Source organism: Magnolia sinica, chromosome 13 (assembly GCF_029962835.1).
Source record: "Magnolia sinica isolate HGM2019 chromosome 13, MsV1, whole genome shotgun sequence".
In the NCBI taxonomy this organism is placed as follows: Eukaryota; Viridiplantae; Streptophyta; class Magnoliopsida; order Magnoliales; family Magnoliaceae; genus Magnolia; species Magnolia sinica.
The window spans coordinates 17,213,324-17,240,059 of record NC_080585.1 but is presented as its reverse complement, the minus strand read 5'-3'; the positions used below and the strand labels follow the sequence as shown (position 1 = coordinate 17,240,059).

Below are 26,736 nucleotides of genomic sequence, written 5' to 3'. Positions count from 1 at the left end.
AAGATGGATTTTCAAAATTCTGGATTTCAAAAGTTGTGTTTGGGAGTTGGATTTTGACCATGGGAATTCTTGAAATCATTTTGTATGCATTCACCGGATAATGAATGTGAAGAATTAAATAGTCTAAAATACTCTAACATGACATACGTGTGTAACAAGTAAAATAATTATTGTACAGACCAACCGGCAAAGAGCATTGGCCCAAAAGTAAAGTAATTTCAAATATTAGGATACTTAAAAAGGTGGAATCATTAATTTCATAACTGAAATAAAATCTTTTTTTTTTTGGTGGTTGGTATTATATATATATATATATATAGGCTTAGTTTTTGTGGCCTCTCATCATTATAATATTTGTATAGGCTTGGTTTTTGTGGCCTCCCATCATTATAATGTTAAAGTAAGAGAAAATATCCAATGATGTGAATAGGTATAAATACGTTAAAGTTAAAGATTGGACACGACGTTAATTTTGTCAGTTAGAGGATGAAAATTATGAATTTTGCAGCCTATTTTATTTATTTATTTATTTTTCTCTAGGTTTTAAAAAGAGGCCAAAATCTAAGATTTGAAATTTGGTTGAAAATGAAATCCAAGTCTCAGGGAGTGCCAAACATTGACCCTGTTTTGAAACCCTTGATTTCAATTCCCACGCTCCCAGCTGCTCCAAAATCATGGATTTACAAGGGTCAACCAATCAGATGGCTTGGATCATTCTATCCAAGAGAATTCTTTAACATTGCCATCCAGGGAAACATAGATGAAGCGCTGCAGCAACTGATACATTACCTAATGGATGACTCTACATGGATGAAGTGTCCCAATTCAAGCCCATCCAACCACACTAGAGAAAACAATCAAGAACCGCCCAAAAACCTTCAAACTCACTGGATAGCCCACATGATGAATGGACCTGTCTGATTTTGCGTCTATTTTTCAAGGTGAGGCTACTGCCGGATGGACAACATAGCTGCAATACACATAATACAAGGGGCCATGCCCATCTCTTTTAAAATAAGCTTATTCTACAAGGACTTGTAAAGGAATCGGGCGTCTTATTTTATTATTTCAGTTCATTTTTTGGAAACATTATCTATGTATGTTTTATTGCACAATCCCTCACTTATGTGCAGATGTTACTGCCCATTACAAATCCGCAGACCACCAGAAATGTTGCAAATCTGACCGCCAAGATTTCATAAATGTGGGGTACATGGTCGGCAGGATTTCGCACATGCAAGACCATGGTCCAATCATCCAAACTATCGAACAGAGGGAACCTCACCATAAATAAGAGAAAATACAAAAACAGTCCGTAATCGAACAAAAAAAAAAAAAAAAAACAAGAAAAAGAAAAAGAGACGTTGTCAAAGGGTTGTTATCAGGAAGATTTTTTGGGCATCCCTATCAGCATGAGTCCCATCATGTCAATGGCCTTTATCACTAAACCATGGACCCCACGTGTGTATCGCATCCCCGACATACTGGGACCCATATTCCTTAACTGAACCTTTTTTTTTGTTCTCCAAAGAAATATAATTATGATAAATTCCAAACTTACCAAAGAAGTTTTGAGCTAATCAAATTAGTTGGGCAGTGTTTTTTCTTTAAAAAGCAACAAAGTCAAAAAAGAAAGAAAGAAAGAAATCTACATGATATGTGTATGACATCCAACCTATCAAATATATGTATCAAACTTTGATACTCACATTAAACAAAATTCTTTCTGATGGAGTCACTAAATGAACTACACTTGCATTTTAATGTTTTGAAGTGAACATCATGGCAGATTACAGTTATTGGACGAGTTGGATATTATAGAAATATCATGTGGGCCCCATAATTTCTTTCCTAAGCCCAAGTGTGGTTCTCTTCTCTGCAGCCCGAGGTGTGCGGCCATACTGTGGTCTTTGCTTCTTCTTCTTCTTCTTCTTCTTTTTTTCATTTCATGTCACGGGATGTGGGCTTTTCTCTATGCTCTTTGTTTCCTCTTATTCTTGGACTATTGGCCCTTATGTAAGTAATAAATTTCTGCTCATCTTCCAAAACAATATATATAAAATGCGATTATGATAATTTTACCGATCAAAAAGCATCTCCCTACTGTTTCGGTTGGTAGGGCCATTAATTGGTAAAATCTTAATTTTGGGGGAATTTTGCAGTAAATGCTAAGCAAAATGAAGAAAAGTGCACCCCAGGCGTCTTCATACAAACTTTATGTCATTATTCAGCCCAACCAATTGATTGAATGTTTGCAAGTTTGCCATCCTCCTACGAGAAATGATCGCAAACAGCAGGGTCACACCACGAATGCCACCTGATGCCAAAAAAAAAAAAAAAAGGCTGGTCCAATCATTGGCCAGGACACTGTCAAAATCAACTGATGGTCTGCTTCAATTTACAGATAGCAAACCTAATGCGAATTGATCTCCAAGGTGGGGCTCACTTTTTCTAAATGGATTGGATTTCCATTATATGACCTGTCGGCCGAAAGATGTGCCTGTATGTTAAGGTTCACACAGTGCCTGCAACCATTCCTCCTCTCTAAAAACAGAAGTGTCACCCTCCTATAGTTTCATAAAAGAAAATAAATAATAAAATAAAATCTGACTCTATAATAAAGATGTTTATTCCCCAAATGTAACTATCGACGAGATTCCACTTGCATACTTGCACCCTAATTACACCCATTTACTAGTTGGAGTGAAAGAAAATCAGGAAGTTAGACCAGTTTTTGTTTTTTTTATTATTATTAATAAATCAAAGAACGGATTGAAAATCATCTCATTTTAATACACCTACAATGTTATAGAGCCATCAAAATACGCTTATTAACATTGCTACTACAGCATGTGAGATGACTTATCTACAAACTGGGATGAACGCATTTTCTTACAGTGCTTACCAGAAGAATCAATCCTGTAAAAGGCCACATCAAATGGCCAAACGGTGAGGATACTCTCTGCATGGAGATGGCCATGAGAAGCTCATGCATCTACTGCCAGTCTGAATTCATTCCAATTCCTTGGAGAAATCTATGTTATTGACAAAGACCTGTGTAAAAAAGACATTAAAAAAAGGCTGTGAAATCAGAAGGAAATTCGGAAAATGCTGTGAAATCAGACCAAAATGGTAATCAATGAAACTGCAAATTCAATTTCTTGGTGAAAGAACATATACACTACAGACAAGTAACACGTATCATTTTTAGTGTGGATTGCATGGTTTTATGATACACATGAAATTCAGATATGATGTGTAAGATTTCAGATTTAAAATCACATAGTTTATAAACAATTACACAAATTCCACATCCCACACAAAAGTCCAAATATTCAATTAAGGGGAATCTATGTGGGTCCAAGCCTACACACGTTAGGGCTGGATCAATGAAAATTATGAACTAAACAATACTCAAAGGGAAATAGAAATCATCCACACATGCATGACAACCAATCCATAATTCAAGGAATTCACCAATTTCAAATCAAGGAACCCTAGGGTGAGAAAAGAGATAGAAATTGGGGATTTAAGACAATCTAGGGTTAGGGTTTATAAAATTATGGATGAAAAGAGGAAAACAAGAGAAAAACCTGATCCAAAAAACTGTTCCCGCGCGTGGACAGCGGGCCTGGGGCGCTCCCACGTGCGCAGGTACTTGGCCCCATGTGCGAGGGGGCGTCGATTGCCAAAAAGCTCTCTTTGGCCCTGGTCAGCCAGGGGTGTGCTCCAAAACCTCGAAGTTTCGGGTCGATCTGAGCTACGGCTTGTGTGTGGTGCTCTGCCGAATTTTCAGCCCTCCTGTAGGGTTGAAATCTGGAATTCTATTATAAAGAAGAAAACTACTGCAACAAATGACGAATTTGAAGCACGAATGGTGGTAGAAGATGAAAAAGAGAGATCATGGATAATGGGGAGGAATCGGGATTGATGTGGCTTCGCACCACGGTAGTTAGCCCTTCGAAAAGGGAGGGTTTCGCACCCACTTTTGAATTCTTCCACAACTCACTAAAAGAGCAAAAAGATAAAGTAGGAATTTTCATTAAACTTGAATAAATCAAAAGAATTACAAGGGGTGCTTATTTATAGGGAAAATCCTATACTCCTAAACTCGCGCCATGTGCACAACCTATTACTTGGCGATGAAGTAAATTAAAATAAAAACCAAACAAAGAAATCCAAAGCGTTCATGATGTTCTAAATAATAACAATAAGCAAAACCTAAAATATGAAATCAATCCGACTAGTGGGCTACGATCATGAGATCCCATGATAGGCTTTTCTTGACTAACGGACCCACTCTTTTGAATCAAAACTTCGTCTTCTAGTTAGGATGCCCTCCTTGGACGTCATCATCGATCCAGATCGACGGTGGGGCCCTACTTCTTCTGGCGTACGAGCGTGGGGGGGTCGTGTGCGTGCACGGGATGTCCCCATCATTTAATCCTGAATTGAAGAAGCGGGGGAATAAATTCCGATTGAACCCAATGTCCCATATGCTCAAACCAATGCTTTAAAAAAGAGAATCATGTCGCCGGAGATGTTTCAACAACATCTCTAACTCAGTGGATATCGTTCTCCAGAAGATGCAACAATACACAGCAGAATGGGCCTACTATTTTCTTAACATTAAGGAATGTAATCTGTTTCCTAGTGGAGGAGCCACTTCTCGCTAACTCAGCGGGATTTGGCTCCCCCTTTTGTTCTTTTTGTAATCTTCTTTTCCTCTAATACAATATCATTACCTGTAAAAAAGAAAAAAAAAAAAAAAGAAAAAAAGAGAGAGAGAGAGAGAGAATCATGTCTTTCCTGGCAGGCAAATATTGATGACTAGTTACATGATCATATATACATGAGATTTCATAGTATCCTTGGGTCCTCAGTTTGTACATGTGGGGTCATTTTTTAGTGAACCAGACCATTGAGCTAATGGCCTCACGGTGGCTGGAACATGCCCAAAAACATACCAGATTGGGAGATCCTATATGTATAATATTTTGACTTTTTTCCATTGGTTGATTGTCTATTTGTAAGTGACAATGTTGGAATTGTCACGTGGGTGCAATTTGGGACATGGTCCACCATCGAGGGAGCCCATCAAATCAAAGGTCTAATTACGAAACTATAGGCTCCATCTGACACACTGATCCACTAATATTGTATATCCTTGGATCAAGGTTTAATAACTCCCCAGGATTAATATATGACCCAGCCCTCAATGGTGTAAACAACATCAGTTATTCATCCACGCAGTGGCCACCAAGGTATTCCATAATGGTAACGGTAGCTGCAACGGCCACCGCCATCACTGTCATGATATGGTCCATAACAACCATTATATGCAAAAACAGTTACGGAACAGCAGTAATGGCCCTTACAGTAAAAATGACCCGTAACGAGGCCAAAACAGATTTTTTCCAAAAAAAAAAAGGCTATAACAACCATTCTGAGTGTCATAATGGCAACAACGGTGGCCATTACGGCCACCGTTACCGTTATGGAACAACTTGATGACAGCCATTATAGCAACAACAAAATAAAGGCTATAACAGTCCTTTCTGCCCCGGAAAGGACTGTTACAGTTCAATTTTTCCGTAATGGCCATTACAACCCCATAATGCATATGTTTACCACCATTACCATTGCATAACAGCCATTATAGCCATTATGTAATGGTTTTGGAATATTTTGGTGGCTACTCCATGACATAGCTTGCATGTGTGCCTGCTAGAACTGTTCACCAATAAAGCAACAATTAAGTCAAAGAATATGCAACAAATGTCTATTGCGCGCATCCATAAGGTCTAGAAAATGTGGTATCAAGTTTGAAGAAGATAAACATTATCAAGTGAAGTCATTAAGTGACCTTTTGGAGCATTTCATGGGAGATGCCATCAAAAAATCATGAAACCAGACAAGTTTACATCATAAACAATGTCTGTATGGCCTTGGGTAGAATGCACTCACATGGTATCAGTACAATCACTACTTGCAGTGGTACCGGGTGGTTGTGGGACTCACATGGTGTGTGCATCTGCTCTACTCCATTCATCGTGCTACCCCATTCATGTTCACTGCAGAGCCCAAAAACCAGGCTGATCCAAGACTCAGGTGGGCAGTGGACCACACCATAGGGAACAACGCCAAATCATGCCTAAAACCTCTAAATTCACACAGTGGCCCACCTGAGTTTTGGAATGGCCTGATATTTAATGTGTCCCTTCATCCTGGCGGGGTGTCTGATGAATGGTGTACATGACATACATACAACACGGTGGGTCACACAAACCTCTGGGGACATTTTATTGGTAGGACATCCCCTCCAACTGTCCCCTGTTGTGTGGCCCACTTGAGCTTCTGTTCAGGCTGATTTTTGTCCCCATGGCCTACATCAAAGGATGGTGCCAATGCCAACGTCACATGGGCCCCACAGTAGCCCGGATCCAAACATATGCATCACGTGTATGTGTATGGGGTGGGGGGAATAAGTCCAGCAGCTGTACCGATTTCCAGCCATCAGGATCCAGACAGGCAGTGATCTTGGTGTTGATGCCAGGAAGAGGTCCAGGTTCATGAGTAATCGTCCCCCCACATAGTTTAATCGCTTCTGCAGTTTTATAAACATCATCCGTGCCTGTAGCGATCTGGTAAGAAAAGAGGAACCAATCTATGTGAGGGATCCAACAAGAGGAGCCTAGCACAGCACAGAAACCAATGTAATGAAGAACAAGAATAATAACCTAGCCAAATGAAAGTGTATAGAAGTTCCAAAGATTACAAGAGCAATAAACCAATTGAATTTAGCCCTTACGTAGGCTACTTACAACCTCCTCAACCACAGGTTTTGGAGGAAAAATGAACACTTTACCTGTGCGTAACCATTCCCTTTGTCATATTCTGTAACCCCATAGTTGTATGTCACCTCCAGAATGCACTTTTATCCTCGGGACCATAACCCATCATTGCGACTGTATACTGAAAATAAGAATGCATATATTAAAAGCAAAATTAGGAAAATAAGATCAAGTATTGCTCACATGATTCAGCACAGAAAAAAGGATGAGAAAATTCAAGAAAATAACTTCAAAATATAGTTATTAATGATATATGAGAACTGGATACAATTAGGGCTGTCAACTGCCCAGGTTGAGATGGATGGTGACTCAGGTCTTCCCATCACCGGGATCTTCTCCCGTTCCCCTATCCTTGGTGGCTGGTTCAATGGATGGAAGAAATTAGAGCGTTAACTGAAACTTCCTTGATTTATACCACTTCTTTCAAGTGGTAGGCAAACACAGTGGTTGAGATCTAGGTAGGAAAGGGAGCAATTTTTTAACACACTCACACGCCACATACACCCACACACTCACACCACAGTGGTTTTTCACCACAATGGGTACTCGAACCCATCACCTCGTGTTGAAACTCTTGTGAGTCTACCACTAAAGCATGAGTAAGGACCCAGGAGAGGAAACTATTTGCCTTCTATAGTGATTGGGGATTCTTTGCCCCGATGTAATTGCTGTTATTGTGTTTTAGGTTCGTTTTAATAAAATTCTCAATCTAAGAAAAAAAAAGGCCTGGGCCAAGATGATTATGCCTAGCCCAAGCCCGCAGGTTAATGAACCATAAATTTCTCTGTCAGTCGTTGGTTCAGCTAGCTGTGGTTCCGAGTTTGTAGAAATTGCAAATGATTGGGGCTATAGTCAGTTGCCTGTTATTGGTAGTTTCTTAGATATTACAAAGAATTGGCTAGTGAGATTAGATTTTCTTCCCCTTGGGAATTGTACTTTATGCATGATGCATCTTAACCACACATATACATGTACGTCATATTCTGATACACTCAGTGTAAGTATGCAACCCTCATGTTCTGCTGCGTATGTGTAGAAATAAACCATGGTACCAAAATCCTTCAGAAAACTGGAGTGTCCAAATCAGCTACTAATATAGGGGCAGGGATAAGGGATCCCCCTTCCCCAAGATTGGTAATCTAAATCTACTCGGATATTTGAACTTTAAAGTTGTTAGTTATTTCAAATTTATAGTCAATTGATTGGGTAACAAATTCAACTTGTGATAATGTTAAGTATGTTAATATGCTGATAGCTATAAGCAGTCAACCTTCTTTACTGTACTGATATCCTGTGGATCTTGATGTTTACGGCTCTGCTCTACCCAATCCTTGCGGCACTCGATGCTCGTTCACATACTCGGGCATGAATGCGAAGTGAATATTTGGTGGGTCCAGCCATATATTTTGGGATTGATGTGCAAGCTCAAAAGTACGAGGCATTTCATGCACCATTCACATCATAAAAGGAATACATGATGCATGCAACATACATATATTGAACATGCATGCATGAATAGGCAGAGAAAGATGTGCATTCCTTTGGTGGAGGAAGATTCTTGGTTACCTTGTACTCTGGATTATCTCTTTTGCGAAGAAGCTACATGCCAAAAGCCTTTTGAATTCAAAATAACACAGATTCAGAACTTCAGGTTCAATAGGCAAATATAGAAGGGAATGCTGGCAAACATGACTATCTAATTACAAAGCATCAAGTTATCTTTAATTCTACCTAGAACAATACTCACCTTTCGTAAAAATTTATGGAACAATCAAGATCTCCTACCCAAAGCATCACTTGACACAAGGGCTCTGGTGTAGGCCCCCTTTCCAAGAGTTCAAACTTATAACCATCAGGATCTTCAATAAAAGCAATTACAGTCTTGCCGCTCACCAGGTTCCCTGGTAACCTTTTCCCCCTTAGCTTTTATCAGATCCACAGTCTTGGAAACCTATGGTGAGCGAGAATAGAGTAAAAACCCCACACCAATAAAATATTTGAATAATTAAGAAAATGATGTTATATTAATAGGGTGGTGATTATACAATTGTATAATGTATGCACTTCAGTCGATCAAACTAAAAAAAGAACTGCAAAAATTCAACAAAATATCCAGAAATTGTTTCACGTGCTGGCATGGTCAATGGTACATTAATTTAGCAAAAACGAGGTTGCTATCAAAGAATAAGAACCATGAATTGGCAAGTTTGTAACTTCAAATTTGATACCATTGATGATCAAATAAAATATGTTATCACTTGTTAACTTCAAATTTTTTTTTTTTGGATGGTTTACTTGATAACTTAAATCTCAATATCTTGGGTCAATAATTTAGGAGTGGAGAGATTGAGAAGGATGTTGCTCATACAATTAAAGCTAGGTGGATGACGTGGAGATGTGCCTCTAGAGTTTTATGTGATCACACAAACTAATGAAACTGAAGGGGAAATTTCATAGGACCAGCCATGCTTTATGGGACAGAAAATTGGCAGCCTAGGAATAACATGTTATAGGATGTGCGTAGCTGAAATGAGGATGTTGAGTGGCAAGACAAGGATAGAAATAAGAACGAATGCATTTGAGGGAACTTATTACTCATGGGCAATAAGATGAGAGAAAGTAGACTTAGATGGTTTGGCCATGTGCAAGGGAGATCAAGAATTGCATCCGTTATGAGTGAGTGGATTGAAATTGAAGGTTCTAAAAGGGCAAGGAGAAGGCCCAAAAGGATGTGGGTGGAGGTATAAGAAAAGACTTGAGGATCTATGGTTTAACTAGGGATATGGTCCGTGATAGAGTGAAATGACCAAGCAGGATTTGCCTAGCTGATCCCAATTAGTTGGAGATGATGATGATGATCTACTTAAGTTAATAGCTAGAGGTAATACTTGCACTAGGATATTTGAAATGAAACTCGTGATTTGATTTGCTAGCTTCTCATAACTGCATGGTGATTATGCATACATCGCCTACATATAATGAAACTTCATCTGCACTTTTTACTTAAGAACAAAGTGTATCTTTGGCGTGTCATAGGCATATATTAATGCCCATATGCTTGGATAAACACAGAGGACATTGAGCCACAAGTTTAATCAAGGATATTTTGCAAGTGAGATAAATTTCAAAGATAAATCTCAAAGACTTCTATTCCAAAAATATAAATAGTAGGTTAGTTTACTCTGTTCAAATGTTTGGCATTTAATAATTGCTTCCCAAAATAACTAGTAAAATAGGGGGTAACTCATTGCAGATCAATGCACAAGTTGAGAAGCTCCTCTGCAAGTGAGACAATGTTGTAGATGCATATCAGGAAACTTATGGTATAAGTTATTTTCTTCTTTTTATATTTGAACCATGTAAGTCTAACACAAGATAGCTGAAACTACAGTTATAAATCCAAAATTTACCGAGTTGGGTAGATGAAATAAACTATGTGACTTGGACAAAAAAAAATGTTTGTTAGTCTTGGACACAAAACCCCAACCAGGCATCAGTGAAGATCACATCAAACTTGATACGTCAAGATGCACACAGAAATAATTAGTAATACCGATGTAGTGCCACATTCATGAAAATATCACTTGTTTTCCTTAGAAACTAGACATGACTTCAAAAGAATGTCAGAAAGCAAAATAGATTACCAAGCATCATAGTCCATCAGTATGAGAAGCATCACAGGAAGTTCTGAACAAGTTTCGCAACTTAAGTGTGTGTTTGGGAGTACCCTAGAATGTCAATGGGATCGAGTGTGGTCCGTTCCATGCCCATTTTGAAGAAGCAGTTCCACTACATCCTGCAAATTGCAGATGGTAGGATGTGCTAAGCATTCCTGTCTGCAAAATCAGACGCAAAAATGAGAAAGGAGTGCTCCCATTCTCATTTAGAGTTGTGGATGCCCACTCTCATCAACATTTGGTGGACATTCCAAACTGGTCCCAAAGCTTGCAAGATACATACATGCGATACTGTTCAAAGGAGACTTGTATATGTTCTAAATCAACATTGATAATAAAAGGAGGAGAAGAAGAACTGTCCACTTTAAGGCTAAAATGAAATTATCATCTAGAATTTTCTATGGTCAATACTATTCAATGCACGACCTGTAATCATTTTTCAAGTAACAGAATCTTAAATCCTCAACTGCGATTCCAAAATGATCAAAACCTGTCCCAATATCATACTTGTCTACTCCATAATCTGTGAAGGTTAAATGACACACAAACTCGATGAGACTGCCGTAACAGATAAAATAGCATTATCTAATCTAATTTACAAGAAGATTTAAGTACAATGCATCTCTGACCATTTGATCATATAGCTTTAACAATAGAAATCAAGAAAAATGCCTGAAAAGAAGGCTATACTTTTAAGACATGGTGGCACAACAAGTGTTAAGAAGATAACTTACTATAAGTGAGTTCCGCAACAAAATGTGAATCTTCGGGTCCATACCCAAGAAAAGCATTCGTGTATCTTTCCTCGGGTATGTCTCGTTTCCGCAACAGCTTCATTCCCAAGCACTCCATATAGAATCTGCAATCACAGCGTGCACAAAATCAGCTTTGAAGCAAGCCATGCATAATAAATGTGTCAAGATCAATGAAGTAATGAGCTTATGATAAAGGAACGTGCTTTATAGTCCTGTCCAAGTCCCCAACACGATAAACAACATGAAGTAGTCTCCTTCAATCCTTTTTCACCCACTCTAAGACATTTTCTTGGCCAATAGCTGTGCTTGCTTGCGCTATATTTCTAGCTGTCCCAGCTTCTATACTGTTTCCTTCTGCTCTTAACAGCTTGGGTGTTTTCATTCCAAATAACTGTGCCTGTGGAATAGCTGGAGTGCAGCAAACAAATCATAAGCACAAAAACCTAAAAGGGGAGGAAAACCATAACTTTGAGTCAATTTCTCAAATTTGTAAAGAAAATATACTCTCGCCTAAGTCTGCAAAATAACTAAAAGGAGCAGGCAACTTAGTGATAATTAATAATGATATGTGAAAAAAAGATAATAATCATTAAGTAAAAAATTTGTTCGTTATTTCAAAAGCATATCAAGCTCTTACTTCAGCTACGTTTGGATGTACAAGTGAACTGAACAATGAACATCCCTCCCAATGTACAAGTGAACTGAACTATGAACATCCCTCCCTCCCTCCCTCCCGATGTACAAGGGAACAGAACAATGAACATCCCTGCCTCCCTCCCTCCCTCCTGATGTACAGGTGAACTGAACTATAAACATCCCTCCCTCCCTCCCTCTCAAGCCCATATGCCCAATAGGAATGCAAAGGGAGGAAATCAAGGTATTGTTAGATTCCATCATCACCATCATCTAAGCCTTTCCCAACTAATCGGGGTCAGCTACACAAATCTTGTTCCACATTCCACTCTATCAAAGGACCATATTCACAATTAAAACCATAGGTCAATGGGTCATAAAGTCATTTCTTACTATCTCCACCCATGCCCATTATCAACCTTTTCATTAGACTGATAGTGTATTTTAATTTTATATAGCACCCAAACATACCCTTTGTCATGAGCCCTCATCAGAAAAAAGTTTCCATCCTTAGTAGCTGAATGGTTGTTGTCAATGCCTTCAAAGGCTCAGGTTTTTTACACATTGCATGAGGAATGAGGATCGACATCTTTGAATCTGGGGGACCATACCAACCACCAACTATGGACCCCATGGGTCCCACCTCAAGCATGGAACATCTAGATCATTCTAGGCAAAACCTACGGTATGCATTGATTCAAGTTTTTGGCCCAATTGGATCCACTGAATTCAACGACGAAGGTTATTACAAGGTGGCCCATGATCCCACACCTTGGGATTAAATTTCAGCCCAAACTATCTGACAAGACATACCTGCCAATGTGCGGCCTACTTTTTGGACATCAAAAGATGTAGGAATGACATGATTTTGGTCTCATTTAAAAGCCTAGTAAGTTAGCTTTCCAATAAGCCCTAGATTGCATAATTTAGATACTGTTTGCAAGGAAGAATAGGAAGTCCAATTATCCATCCACCCATGGTTTTTCTTCTCATGCAATGAGAGGAGGCTGAATCCTCCTCCACACACCTACTTCTCAGGAGATTTGCTACTTTCCAGGATTTTACATCTAGTTGCTAGGAGGTTTTTTGCTTAGGGTGTGTCGCTAAGTTTTGATTGGTTTTTAGTTTAGATAAAAGATTTTCATTGGAGGTTGATTTGAGAGGTTAATTCCCACTAGATGGGATAGAGTTAGGTTTATTCCAATCAGCTAGTGTGATCTGTCACTTGGTTAGTAAGTTTTTCTTTTTTTTCCCATTTGGGATTCTTGAAAGTTTAATAAAACCCCATATGTTAAGGGGCAATGGTCTCTCTTCATTCTTTTATTTTCTATTTTTTTGATAGGCGGTTCTCTTAATTCTTCCAGCCTCATCAAGGTATTCAAAATCGGTAACGTAAAGGTCGTAACAGCTGCTAGATAATCATAACCGTTACGCGTTATGTGTCGAAATGGCTATAACGGCCGTTATAGAAAGACATGCCATAAAGGCCCTGTAACGCTCCATAACGTTTTTTTTTCAAACAATAAAAAGGGGTCGTAACGGCCAATACGGGGGCCATAACGGCCGTTATGGCCCATATCATAACAATAACGGTGGTAACCATTATGGCCACCGTTATCGTTTTGGAACACCTTGAGCCTCGTTGCTGAGAATTGATGAGCTCCAAGACTTCAATCACTTATTGGTTGGGTTGTATACTTGTTCTACTTCCACTGCCAGTTGTGGAATGCATTTGTTAGGCATTTGCAGGAAGAGATTAATGTAGGGACAGTTTCAAACCCGGCTCAAGTAGGGTGGCCTGTGGGATGCAGGGGCACACTCGGGGTGGGCGGCTCGTGTGAGGTGGAACTCATGTGATGTGGGGCCCATGAGGCGGGTTTGGCTGAGGACCTAACCCATGGGATGTGGGGCCTGGGCTATGGGATAAAGGGATTGATTCACCACACTCTATTAGCTCAAGCTTTTAGAGCAAATGGTTAGTTATCTTGCATCAAAGTGCTATCAGAGTGGGAGGTCTCGTATTCGAGACTCCTCACCGGGGGCGATTAATGTAGGAGCATTTTCACATCAGGCTCGAGTGGGGTGGCTTGTGGGATGCAAGGCGGAACCAATGTTATGTGAGTCCACGAGAGGGGTTCGGCTGAGGACCTAATGATGCGGACACGAGCGCATTCAAGGTGTACCAACGAAGAAAGCGTCAACCACAAGTGCCGTCCTTGTGGATAGGCGACTATTGAGGAGCTAAAGACCTTTCACATGTGATTGGACATACAGAAGACCCCACTCAGGGAAGACACATGTGAAGAAAGATTGGAGAAAGAAGACCGATCGCCCAAACTTTCCCGTACTTATGTTATTTGCGCGTTTTTGACTTAGTTAGGGGTCTTTTAGTAATTTTATGTCTTTATTTGCTTATTTAAGTGGGCTAAAGCCTTGAACTCGAATTTTAACTATTGATTAATGAAAAGCAAACCCTTTGGTTGTCTCCTTCCTCTCTTCTCTCTAATGGTGCTTCTTCTCTTCCCTTGATCTTCTTCTTCTAATTTCTTCTTGTGCTCCTCCAACTTCTTCAAGGTAATAATTTTCTTCCTTCTATTTTCCAGTTTTGGCTAATCCTTCTTCGATCAAAATCTTGAGAATCGATCTAAATCCTAAACCCCCAAATTCTCAAATCCCTAATCCGAGAAACTTTTTGGTTCTTCGGACTAGTGATCTTCATTGATCGATTGGGTGTGACCATGCAAGATCGGGAGGTCTCATCCCTCGCCGGATCCAACCTAAGTAGTAATTGAATTCCATAATCCATGGTTGTAGTGATGGCCCGCTCCATTGCATGTTTCCTTTATGATTTTCTCAGTTATGATGATTACTGTTAGAATTTTAGATCATTTATTCCTTTTATTTCCGCTGTTTAATTATGTCCATGAGCATGCATCATAATTAGGGCTGTCCTGCGTCAAATTTGGTATCAAAGCCTAGACTTGCATGGTTTTTGTCTAGATCGAGTTATCAAATTAGGGTTTTGATTTTTAGGTTTAACTTAGGAAAGTTCCAGGTTTAGAAAGTTTTCAATTTTAGAAACTTTCCAATTTAGAAAGTTCCTAATCTGGAAAATTTCCAGATTTGAGTTGTTTCCTGTTTCAACTTAATTCTGTCAGTTCATAGTAGTTTTGCATTCATCGCATTCATCTTGAAAGTCATAACACCTAGTAGTCTAGTTAGGTAGAGTTTGGTTCAAGTCTTCATTGTATGCCCACGAGAAGAGGTAGAGGTTTCGGACTTCAACCTACCATGAATAACAAGCAGTTATCTGAGCAACTTGCTCAATTGATACAAAAGATAACCGCCCTAGAAGCGGGTCAAAGGCGTGAGTTTGCCCGCCTTGAGAACCAAATTACCACTACTATGACTAAGGTGGAGCAACTAGAGGCGTCCCAAAAGGAAAACCCTGCTGTAGGGGAAGATGCGCACTCCCAAGTGGAAGGAATCATTGAATAACGTGCTGCCACACATGGTGGTAGTGAGGATAGAGATCGTGGTAACGGTCGTGGTGTGGTGCGAGAGGCACGAGCCACATGTGGTCATCAAGACCGCTATGATCCAGATGAGCGTGCGATGAAGAGTGTGAGAGTTGAGGCCCCAAGTTTTGATGGGCGCTTGGATCCCAAGGCGTTCCTTGACTGAGTTGTTGACATGGACCACTACTTTGAGTGGTATGGCATGTCGGAAAACCGTCAAATGCGGTTTGCTAAGATGAAGCTTGTGGGTCAAGCCAAGCTCTTCTGAACCAATACCGAACGTAGGATAGAGAGATTGGTAGAGCCCCTATCACACATTGGTATGAGATGAAAGAGAAGTTGAAGGAGAAGTACCTTCCTCTCTCATACCGTCAGAAGCTCCTTGACCAATGGCAATCCTTACGCCAAGGGTTAATGCCTGCCACTGACTACATCGCTAAATTTGAAGAGTATGTGATGCGATGTAATATCCGAGAAGACCCTCTAGTAACGCTCTCGCGTTTCAAGACGGGCCTTTGTGCGGATCTTCAGCGCGAGCTTATTACTCGGCCCTTAACGGACTTAGATGAAGCATATCAAGTCGTGCAGGAGTTAGAGCAATATCTGAAGGCTCCTGTCGTTCGTCGTTTTGAGTCCCGAGACTCCAGTGCTAGATCTAGTTCCCAAGGAACTAGACCTAATATTGGTAGTCAACCTAGGGCACAGGCGACCATTCCGCCTAGGCCTAGGGAGGACAAGGGCAAAGGGGTTCTTGGTGCCGGTCCTAGTAACATAAGCCAAGTGAGGTACTATGAGTGTGGCAACCTTGGCCACATGTCTAATCAGTGTCCTACGAAGAGCCGTGGGAAAGCCTTAGTTATAGGCGAGTCCCACGAGGGTGGAGATGACCAGGGTGATTATGAAGTTGAAGAGTATCACCCTGAAGGAGGACTTACTGATGAATAAGAAGTGGATGGAGAAGCAACGCTTGCAGTAGTCAGGCGTGTGTTAGCTCAGTCTAGAAGTAGTGCTGACTGGCGTCGAAGCACTATCTTCTACACTATTGCCAAGTGTGGTGAAAAGAATTGTAAGGTGATAGTGGACAGTGGAAGTTGTCAGAATGTGATTTCCACTAGCACCTTAGATCGCTTAAAACTGAAATCCACACCTCATATAGACCCGTATAAAGTTTCTTGGGTTGACAAGACATCCCTACCTGTCACCCAGCAATGTCTAGTCCTCATCGAGTTTGGGTCATACAAAGAGTCCCTGTGGTGTGATGTTTTACCTATGGATGTGGGACATGTTATCTTAGGTAGACCGTGGCTATTCGATAATGATGTCACGATCTTTGGCCGTTCGAATGCGTGTACTTTTATGTATAATGGTAAAAAGATCAAACTTAATCCCATACCACCTGAGAATACACTAGGGAAGAAGAAGGATGAGAAGGCAAGTGAGCCTAGAGAAATGGGGAAATCCAAACCCAAGTCTTTACATATAATTAGCGCAAGAGAGTTTGAAAAAAAAGGCTAAGGAGGATTCTATGGTGTATGCCCTTGTGGCTAGAGAAATTACACCTGAGGTTCCATCAGAGTTGCCCTGTGAGGTGACCTCGGTCCTGAAGGAATACAGTGATGTATTTCCTGAAGACTTACCGAATGAGTTGCCACCTATGAGGGACATACAACATGCCATTGATCTTGTCCCAGGGTCTACTCTACCGAACCTTCCTCACTACAGGATGAACCCTGCAGCGCATGCAGAGTTGAAGAAGCAAGTTGATGAGCTTCTGCAAAAGGGTTTTATCCAAGAGAGTATGAGCTCGTGTGCCGTGCCTGCATTGTTGATGCCAAAGAAAGACGGCACGTGGCGTATGTGTGTGGACAGCCGTGCCATAAACAAAATTACTGTTAAGTATAGGTTCCCTATACCTAGACTTGATGATATGCTTGACATGTTGGCCAGGCCCACTATATTCTCTAAGATAGACCTCAAGAGTGGATATCACCAAATTCGTATACGCCCAGGAGATGAGTGGAAGACGGCGTTTAAGACGAAAGATGGGCTGTATGAGTGGTTGGTCATGCCCTTCGGCTTGACTAACGCACCTAGTACTTTCATGCGGGTGATGACACAAGCTTTGAGGCCGTTCATGGAAAAATTTCTAATGGTGTACTTTGACGATATTTTTATTTATAGTACCACTAAGGAATCACACCTTGAACATTTAAAGAAGGTCTGTAGTGTCCTTAGGAAGGAAAAGTTGTACGCTAATTTTAAGAAATGTACATTCATGTCTAGCCAAGTTGTGTTCTTAGGATTTATACTGTCATCTGAAGGGATGCGCGCAGACCGTGAAAAAGTCAGGGCCATAGTTGAGTGGCCAGAACCAAGGAACATTCATGAGGTGCGAAGTTTTCACGGCCTAGCAACTTTTTATCGTCGGTTCATTAGGGGTTTTAGCACAATCATGGCTCCCATTACCGAGTGCATGAAAAAGGGAGAGTTCATGTGGTCTAAAGCCGCTGTCAAGGCTTTTAAAGAAATCAAGGGCAAGATGGTGGAAGCTCCTGTCATGCGTCTACCTGATTTTTCTAAAGTCTTTGTAGTAGCGTGCGATGCGTCTGATGTCGGTATAGGTGGAGTGTTGAGTCAAGAAGGACACCCAGTGGCCTATTTCAGTGAGAAACTGAATGAGGCAAAACAAAAATACTCCACTTACGAAAAAGAATTTTATGTGGTAGTGCAATCCCTGAGACATTGGCGACACTACCTCCTACCGCAAGAATTCGTTTTGTTTTCTGACTATGAGGCTTTGAGATATTTGCATTCTCAGAAGAAACTCAACCCAAGGCATGCCAAGTGGGTAGCGTTTCTTCAGGAATATTCGTTTGTTTTGAAACACAAGGCCGGGGTTGAAAACAAACCAGTGGATGCCCTTAGTAGGAGAGTGGCATTGCTCAACTCCTTGAGTGTAGAGGTAGTCGGATTTGAGCAACTGAAAGATGAATACCCCATATGTCCTGATTTTGGGGGTACTTACGCGTCGCTCTCTAGTGACCAGCATATTATGAGTGAATATGTTCTTAAAGATGACTTTCTTTTCAAGGGAGACAGACTTTGTATTCTCTGTATGTCCCTTCGTGAATTCCTCATCTGGAAGCTTCATTCAGGAGGGATAGCTGGCCATTTTGGTCGTGATAAGACCATTACCCTCGTGGAAGATCGTTTCTATTGGCCAAGCCTCAAGCGAGACGTAGCCAAAGTTTTAGGGCAGCGTCGAACATGTCAGTTGGCAAAGCAAAGAAAGCAAAATACTGGGCTGTACACGCCATTGCCAGTGCCACATGCTCCGTGGCAGGACATTAGTATGGACTTCGTGCTCAGGCTTCCCAAGACTATAAAAAAGCATGATTCCGTTTTTGTCGTTGTGGACCGTTTTTCTAAAATGGCGCATTTCCTCCCATGTTCGAAGACGTCAGATGCGTCTCATGTTGCTCGTCTCTTTTTTGATGGTGTGGTGCATCTTCATGGGTTACCTAAAACCATAGTGTCTGATCGTGATGTTCGATTTACTAGCTATTTTTGGAAGACATTGTGGCATATTATGGGAACTCGTTTGCAATTTTCTACTGCTTACCACCCACAAACAGATGGTCAAACTGAAGTGGTAAACCGTAGCCTGAAATCTTTTACGTTGTCTAGTGGGTGAACATGTTAAGACTTGGGACCTAATTTTACCAACTGCTGAACTTGCTTATAATGGGTCAGTTAATAGATCTACAGGGTTGAGTCCTTTTGAAATTGTAAGTGGTTATAAACCTAGAATGCCCATAGATCTCTTACCTATGTCTGTTACCCAAAGGTCTTCTGAGTCAGCCGATGCATTCGCACGCCATATTCATGATTTGCATACACATATTAGACAGCGGTTAAATAAGAGCAATGATGATTATAAAGTTTCAGCTGATTCTCATCGTAGAGTGCAAGAATTTCAAGAAGGAGACTATGTAATGGTGTGAATAAGGCCAGAGCGATTCTTTCAAGGATCTGCAAAGAAATTACAAGCGCGTAGTGCTGGACCATTCAAGATATTACAAAAGGTTGGGTCCAACGCGTATCGGGTTGACCTTCCACCTGAAATGAGCATTAATCCAACTTTTAATGTGGAAGATCTAATCCGTGCCCATACTCCCATTGTTGATACATTGTCCCTTTCATAGCCTTTTTCTGAGTTTGCTACCCAATCCCTTCCACCCCCTCCTCCACCCATTACCCATAAAGAAGCAATTGAGGAAATCTTGGATGACGAGATAGTATCCACGAGAGATGAGGGTTTCCAAAGGTACCTTGTCAAGTGGAAGAACAAACCATCGTCTGAATCTATGTGGCTGTCGGGCGACGCATTGTAGGGTATCGATCCAGATCTACTCGAGCGCTACAAAAGTTTCAACTATCAGAGTCGAGTTTTTCTCACCCGAGGGGAATTGATGCGGACACAAGCGCATTCAAGGTATACCAACGAAGAAAGCGCCAACCACAAGTGCCGTCCTTGTAGATAGGCAACTATTGAGGAGCTGAAGACCTTTCACATGTGATTGGACATATAGAAGACCCTACTCGGGGAAGACACATGTGAAGAAAGATTGGAGAAAGAAGACCGAGCGCTCAAACTTTCCCGTACTTATGTTATTTGCGCGTTTTTGACTTAGGGGTCTTTTAGTAATTTTATGTCTTTATTTGCTTATTTAAGTGGGCTAAAGCCCTGAACTCGAATTTTAACTATTGATTAATGAAAAACAAACCCTTTGGTTGCCTCCTTCCTCTCTTCTCTCTAATGGTGCTTCTTCTCTTCCCTTGATCTTCTTCTTCTAATTTCTTCTTGTGCCCCTCCAACTTCTTCAAGGTAATAATTTTCTTCCTTCTATTTTTCAGTTTTGGCTAATCCTTCTTCGATCAAAATCTTGAGAATCGATCTAAACCCTAAACCCCCAAATTCTCAAATCCCTAATCCGAGAAACTTTTTGGTTCTTCGGACTAGTGATCTTCATTGATCGATTGGGTGTGACCATGCAAGATCGGGAGGTCTCATCCCTCGCCGGATCCAACCTAAGTAGTAATTGAATTCCATAATCCATGGTTGTAGTGATGGCCCGCTCCATTGCATGTTTCCTTTATGATTTTCTCAGTTATGATGATTACTGTTAGAATTTTAGATCATTTATTCCTTTTATTTCCGCTGTTTAATTATGTCCATGAGCATGCATCATAATTAGGGCTGTCCTGCGTCACCTAACTCATGTGATGTGGGGCCTGGGCTATGGGATAAAGGGATTAATTCACCACGCTCTATTAGCTTGAGCTTTTAGAGTAAATGGTTAGTTGTCCAACATCAGAGATCCCATGGTGTATGTTGTTTGCAGATGGCATAATTTTGAATGACAAGATGTGGGAGGGCATAAACAACAAGCTAGATTTATGGAATGATGATTTATAATCCAAATGATTTAAAATTAGTTGGATTAAAATAAAGCATATGGAGTACAATTTTGGTAATTAAAAAATTTAAAAAAAAAAAGGAGTGAAAATGAGGAATTGGTTAAGATTGCCGCCCAAGAAGTTTTCAAATGACCACTTTCAATACCTTGGGTCAATAATTCACGAGTAAAGAGATTGAGGAGGATGTTGCCGATAAAATTCAAGCTAGGTAGAAGAAATGCAGAAGTGCCTCTAGAGTTGTACATGATTGTCACATACAACTCAAACTGAAAGGGAAATTGTATATGATAGCTATAAAACCAGTCATGCTTTTTGGGGCAGAATGTTGGATAGTTAAGGAACAACATGTTCATAGGATGAGTGTAGTTGAAATGAGGATGCTGAGATGGATGAGTGATAAGATGAGGAATGACATAATTATAAAAGAATGCATTTGAGGGAACTTAGAAGTGGCACCAATAGGTAATATGATGAGGAAAAGTAGACTTAGATGGTTTGGTCATGTGCAACGGAGACCAATAACAACACTAGATCGGAGCGAGTTGGTACAAGTTGAAATCTCTAAAAGGGTAAGGGGAAGGCCCAAAGGATGTGGATGGAGGTAGAAAGAAAGACTTTGATGCAGGGGCATCCTGGTGTGACTCCAAGGATGCACCGTATCTCCACACTGAGGGTGGGATGACCTATGAGGCGGGGCTTGTGAAATGCAAGATGGCCACGAGGTGGGACCCATTGTGGGATGGTGTGATTCGAGGACCCGTGCGAGTTGGGGGTTGCACACAGGGAGGACTCAGCTGGGTTTTCCTGGGAGAGCCAGAATATAGGGCTAAATCGGTGCTCCCCCAATAGCTCTTGAGCTTTTGGTGCGTTGGCCGGTTGTTTGTTGTCAAAGTAATATCAAAGCGGGAGCCCGGGGATCGAGTCTCCTCAATGGTGCGGGTGGATGGTGCGGGGGCATCTTAGTGCAACTCAAATGATGTACCATATCTCCACACTAGGGATGAGATAGCCCACGAGGTGGGGCCAATGAGATGCAGGATGGCCATGAGGTGGGATCTATTGTTGGACTGTGTGATGTGAGGGTTGCCCACGGGGAGGACTCGCCTGAGTTTGCCTAGGAGAGTCAAAATATAGGGATAAATCGGTGCTCCCCCAACAACTCTAGAGCTTTTGGTGCGTTGGCCGGTTGTTCCCTATCAGACTTGATGGATTATGGTCTAACTAGATGTTTGGGCCTTGATAGAGTGGAATGGTGGAATAGGATTCATGTTGCTAACCCCAATGAATTGGAATTAGGCTTAGATGATGATGACGATGATGACGATGACAAATTGTAAGGAGCTACACTTTGTTTTCTACAGTTGCCTAACTTTCAACTTTTTAAAAGTGAAGTTCACCCCTCTCATGCTATGGTTTGCCATAAAGGCCGTTACGTAAAGGTAACGGTGGCAACCGTTACACGTTATGGGGTCATAACAACAGTAACAACCATTATGAAAAAATATGACCTGTAACACTATTAATGGCCCGTTATGTCCCTAGTAAAGACCATAACAACCTCGTAATAGTCTGTTATACGACAGATATAGGTTTTTCAGACTTTGTTTTTTTTTTTTTTGAGAATTAACTACGATTTTCATTAAGGGCATGTTTGATTTTCTCATGTAAATGTAAATGCAGTGGAAATGGGCAATAATTATTTCCTTGGTAATTACCTCCATTGTTACCTATGTTGATTTGACTCCTACTTTTTTTCAATGCAAAAATCAAGGAGGCTGCCAAATATACGGGGGGCCCACCATGATGTATGCGGATTATCCACACCGTCCATCCATCATGCCAATTGAATTTAGGACATGAGCCAAAAAATGAGGTAGATTCAAAGTTCAAGTGGACCACGCCACAGTAAAAATGTAAACGAACACTTATTGTTAAAAACTTCTTGGGGCCACTGTTTACTTTGGTGTGGGCCACTTGAATGTTGGATTTTTCTCAATTTTCGACTAAACCCTAAACCGTTTTTCAAAGCAGGAATACCCTGGCATTATCAAACAGGTGAAATTGTAATAATGGGCTATTTACAGGGTATTTACCCTGAATTTGGAAAAACAAACAGACCCTAAAGAACCAGTAAAAACAAGAAGTGGGAGAACCCGCTGAGTAGCAGGCCTCTCACCTATCAAAAAAGAGAAAAATTACATGAAGACGGATTAACTACATTCGAGGCCCATTCAAATATAAATTGGTGCAACCTTTTAACTATGATCTCCATCGGATTTGAAACATCCCGAAAGCATTTATTGTTTCTTTCTTCCCAGACTGCCCACCACACGGCTAGAAGAGACATTCTCCACACCACAACCATATCTTTATCCAGGGGTACGCCATGCCAGGCTGCAATCAAACGATCCGTAGACTGTGGAAAGGACCAAGAGACCGCAAACGATGACAACAAGACTGACCAAACCTAATGGAAGACCGGGCAGTGGATGAATAGGTGGTCGGTCGTTTCTTCATTTGCCATGTAACAAAGACAAATGTTTGATAATATCATTCACTTTTTTCCTTAGATTGTCAACAGTAAGGACTTTCCTTCTCCCCACTAACCAACCAAAAGCAGAAATCTTGGGAGGCACTTTGTACTTCCACACTTTAGCTGTCGCAACCTCATCGGGTAACACTGATTTTCTGCCTATGCAAAGATATAGAGATCTAACTGAAAACAGACCCTTCTTATCCGGGCGCCAAACCAATCTATCATTTTGAGCAGTATTAGGATACCAATTGCCTATGTGTTGGAGACGGGCCGCAAATTCCTCAATTTCCCAGTCGTGGAAATTCCTTCTACATGGGGGATCCAAACCACTTCATTGCCGTGAAGCGAGTAGCATTCAGCGACCGTGATGGAGCAATTGGGAGCCAGATGAAATATGGAGGGGAAATCCTCCTTTAGGGCCGAAGTACCAACCCAAATATCTTCCCAAAATCTAGTCTTGTCTCCTTTGCCTATAGAGTGCCCGATCCTATTGCGAATTTCCTTACTAGAGCTAAGCACCCCTCTCCATAAAGAAGAAGCTCTATAGGAGGAAGAATCCTTGGACCACTAGCCATCGAGTGAGAGCCCATATTTACATTTGATTAGCTTGTTCCAAAGCACCTCTTCTTCAGTCCCGAGTCTCCACCACCACTTGCCTAATAAGGCACGATTAATCAATTTGAGATTTCTAACCCCAGCCCCACCTTCCTGATATTGCTGACACACCTCGTTCCAATCAAGTAAATGAAATTTCTTCTTATCCTCCGTCCCATGCCAAAGAAAGTCTCGTCTTAATTTTTCCAAGGTCACTAGAATCTTAATTTTTTAAAAGTTACGGGCAGATATAAGTTTTCAGGTTTTTTATTTCAATAATAAAAAAAAAGAGACCATAATGATCGTTGCCAGAGGCTGTAATAGCCGTTATGACCTGTATCATAAAGGTAACAGTCGTGGCCATTACGACCACTATTACTATTACGGAATACCTTGTCTCACACACACCCATTGGATAACAAGAAAAACACTTAAAACCCTTGCTTCAAGAACTTATTGGATTTGAAACCACTCCCCCTCTCTCAAGTAAATTCACATGGAAACCACTCCCACTCTCTCAAGTAATTCACGTGGAAGCCAATCCCTTCCTCTTAAGTAATTCACATGGAGAACAGATGGCACATTTGTAGATCGATATAACCATGCATGTCTAGATGACCCCAGATGATTGGGATAAGGCTTAGATGATGATGATGATATAGCTATGCATGTCTCTTGAGTAAATCTCATGCAATGTGAGCTGAAATCTATAACCATCTACTTCTATTTACTAATTTCTCCTTTAGACTGATTGTTTTCCCCACATCTTCATAAGTAAGAATGTAAAAGTAAATCAATTATAGGAGCATACCTTGCCCCATACAGAGAGATGCTATGGACAATCTTTTGTTAGCCAAATTGTTGGCTACAAGCCGGTGTTTAGATATACCCCAAATTGCAGACACCTAGGATATTTTATAAGAATGGGGGTGAAATGGATACCGGAACCAAATTACAAAAAATACCATATTTCCAGTTCTCCACCACCAATCAAAATCCAGAATGTTTCATATCCTACCTGAAACACGCCTATTTACGTTTGCAGAGAATAGCATCCTCATTATCCCCCAAAAAAAAAAAGGAATACCCAAACAGGCCCTAACTAATTAGCCTCCCAAAATATATGCATTTGCCCGATTGTATTCCAGAGCATTACCCATTCTTTTGCGTCAATAAGATCATATCCATGGAACGCTTGAAATCAAAATCCTTACCGCATAAACACATACGAATTTAGACGGACGCAAAAGGCGTGATAAAGGACAATTAAAAAAATGCAATCCAAAAATCGGTATCTTCTAAATAAAACAAATTTGGGATTTTTGTAGTAATGCACATCCTACTACACTCTCCACAGCATTAGACTAACTGGTATACAAAACTCCTAAATGATTTTTTTAATTAAAATATTCAAATGCAAAGCCCAAAAATCGAATATTTTAGGAATATCACAAACAAGAACTCATTCCAACGACTCAAATTAAAAAATCAAAATCAAAATCAAAACAATTTTAGTACATATATAACAAAACATGGTCAGTGGGGAAAAACAGAAGAGGGAATTTTGGGAACAGGAGAAAGTTACCGCTGCCGAGATGGAAGAGAGCAAGCCTTCGGGAAGGGTTGGAATTGGGGGCGGAGAGAGAGACGGCGAGCCGGGCAGCAGCGGCTGCTGATGAAGAACGACAGGAAGAGAGTGAAGAGAGAGAAAGAGGGCGGAAAGAAGCGAGATGGAGAGAGGAAGAAGCAGCCATGGGAATAATCCTCACCATTTCTCTCTTTCTCTTTTGCTCGCTCTCGCTCTCGCTCGCTGCTTCTGTCCTTACTAGCAGCGAGAGAGGGAGAGATCGTTGGTTTCTTCTCGTTGGTTTGGTGTTTTGGGGAATTATTCCCGTGCTCTGATGGAGTATTTATATTTCATGCTTACGTGCACATTAATCTGTATGTAAGTCATGCATTTAGCTCTATCCAAACCGTAAATATTGTGAGGTTCACTTCGGATGGGGTTATTTTTGAAAGTATTTATGAAAGTATCATTTTATACATCAACGGGACGCGAATTTCTTTCAGCAACTGTTGCATGGAGCCCGTGAAACAAAAGGTTCTCTAAGGCCCACCATGATGTGTGTCTGAGATCCACTCCGTAAATAATTAAAGGGAGATCATGTTAGAATATTATCCTAAAAATGGATCCCATAAAAAATTCAAATGGCCACACCACAGGGAAAAGTGGTGAAGGGGACGACCACCGTTGAAACCTGCTTGGGGCCAACGGAAGTTTTGGATTAGGCTGATATTTCATTTTCCCTTACTCATGTTGGGATTCAGCTTATAAACGGGTTAGATGGCACATAAACATCATGGTAGGCCCCAACAAGGTTTCGACAGTGAGTGTCCCCATCCTACTCTTCTATGTGGCGTGGCCCATCGATTCTTAAATTAGCCTGATTTTTGGGCTCATCTCCTAACGTGATCTGGGGAGAATGATGGACGGAGTGGATTTCATACATGCATCACGTTGCCCCACAGAGGTTTTGTTGCCCAGGCTCCCAACAACAAAATTCGCTTCGGTCCCGACGCGTCAGCCTGCGTAGGTGAGGCCCATGTTTGTTAGCTGATCCAAACCAGTTACCTGACACAATGGAAGCTCAGACGCCCGAAATGTCTCCCAACTTCGAAGATCCTCAC

General features: G+C 40.9%; 1 pseudogene; it reads right to left on the bottom strand.

Annotated features, from left to right (window-relative positions):
• Nucleotides 1–2,722: 2,722 nt before the first annotated feature.
• On the bottom strand, nucleotides 2,723–25,904 carry LOC131223014 (probable lactoylglutathione lyase, chloroplastic; annotated as a pseudogene).
• Between the last annotated feature and the right edge of the window lie 832 nt (nucleotides 25,905–26,736).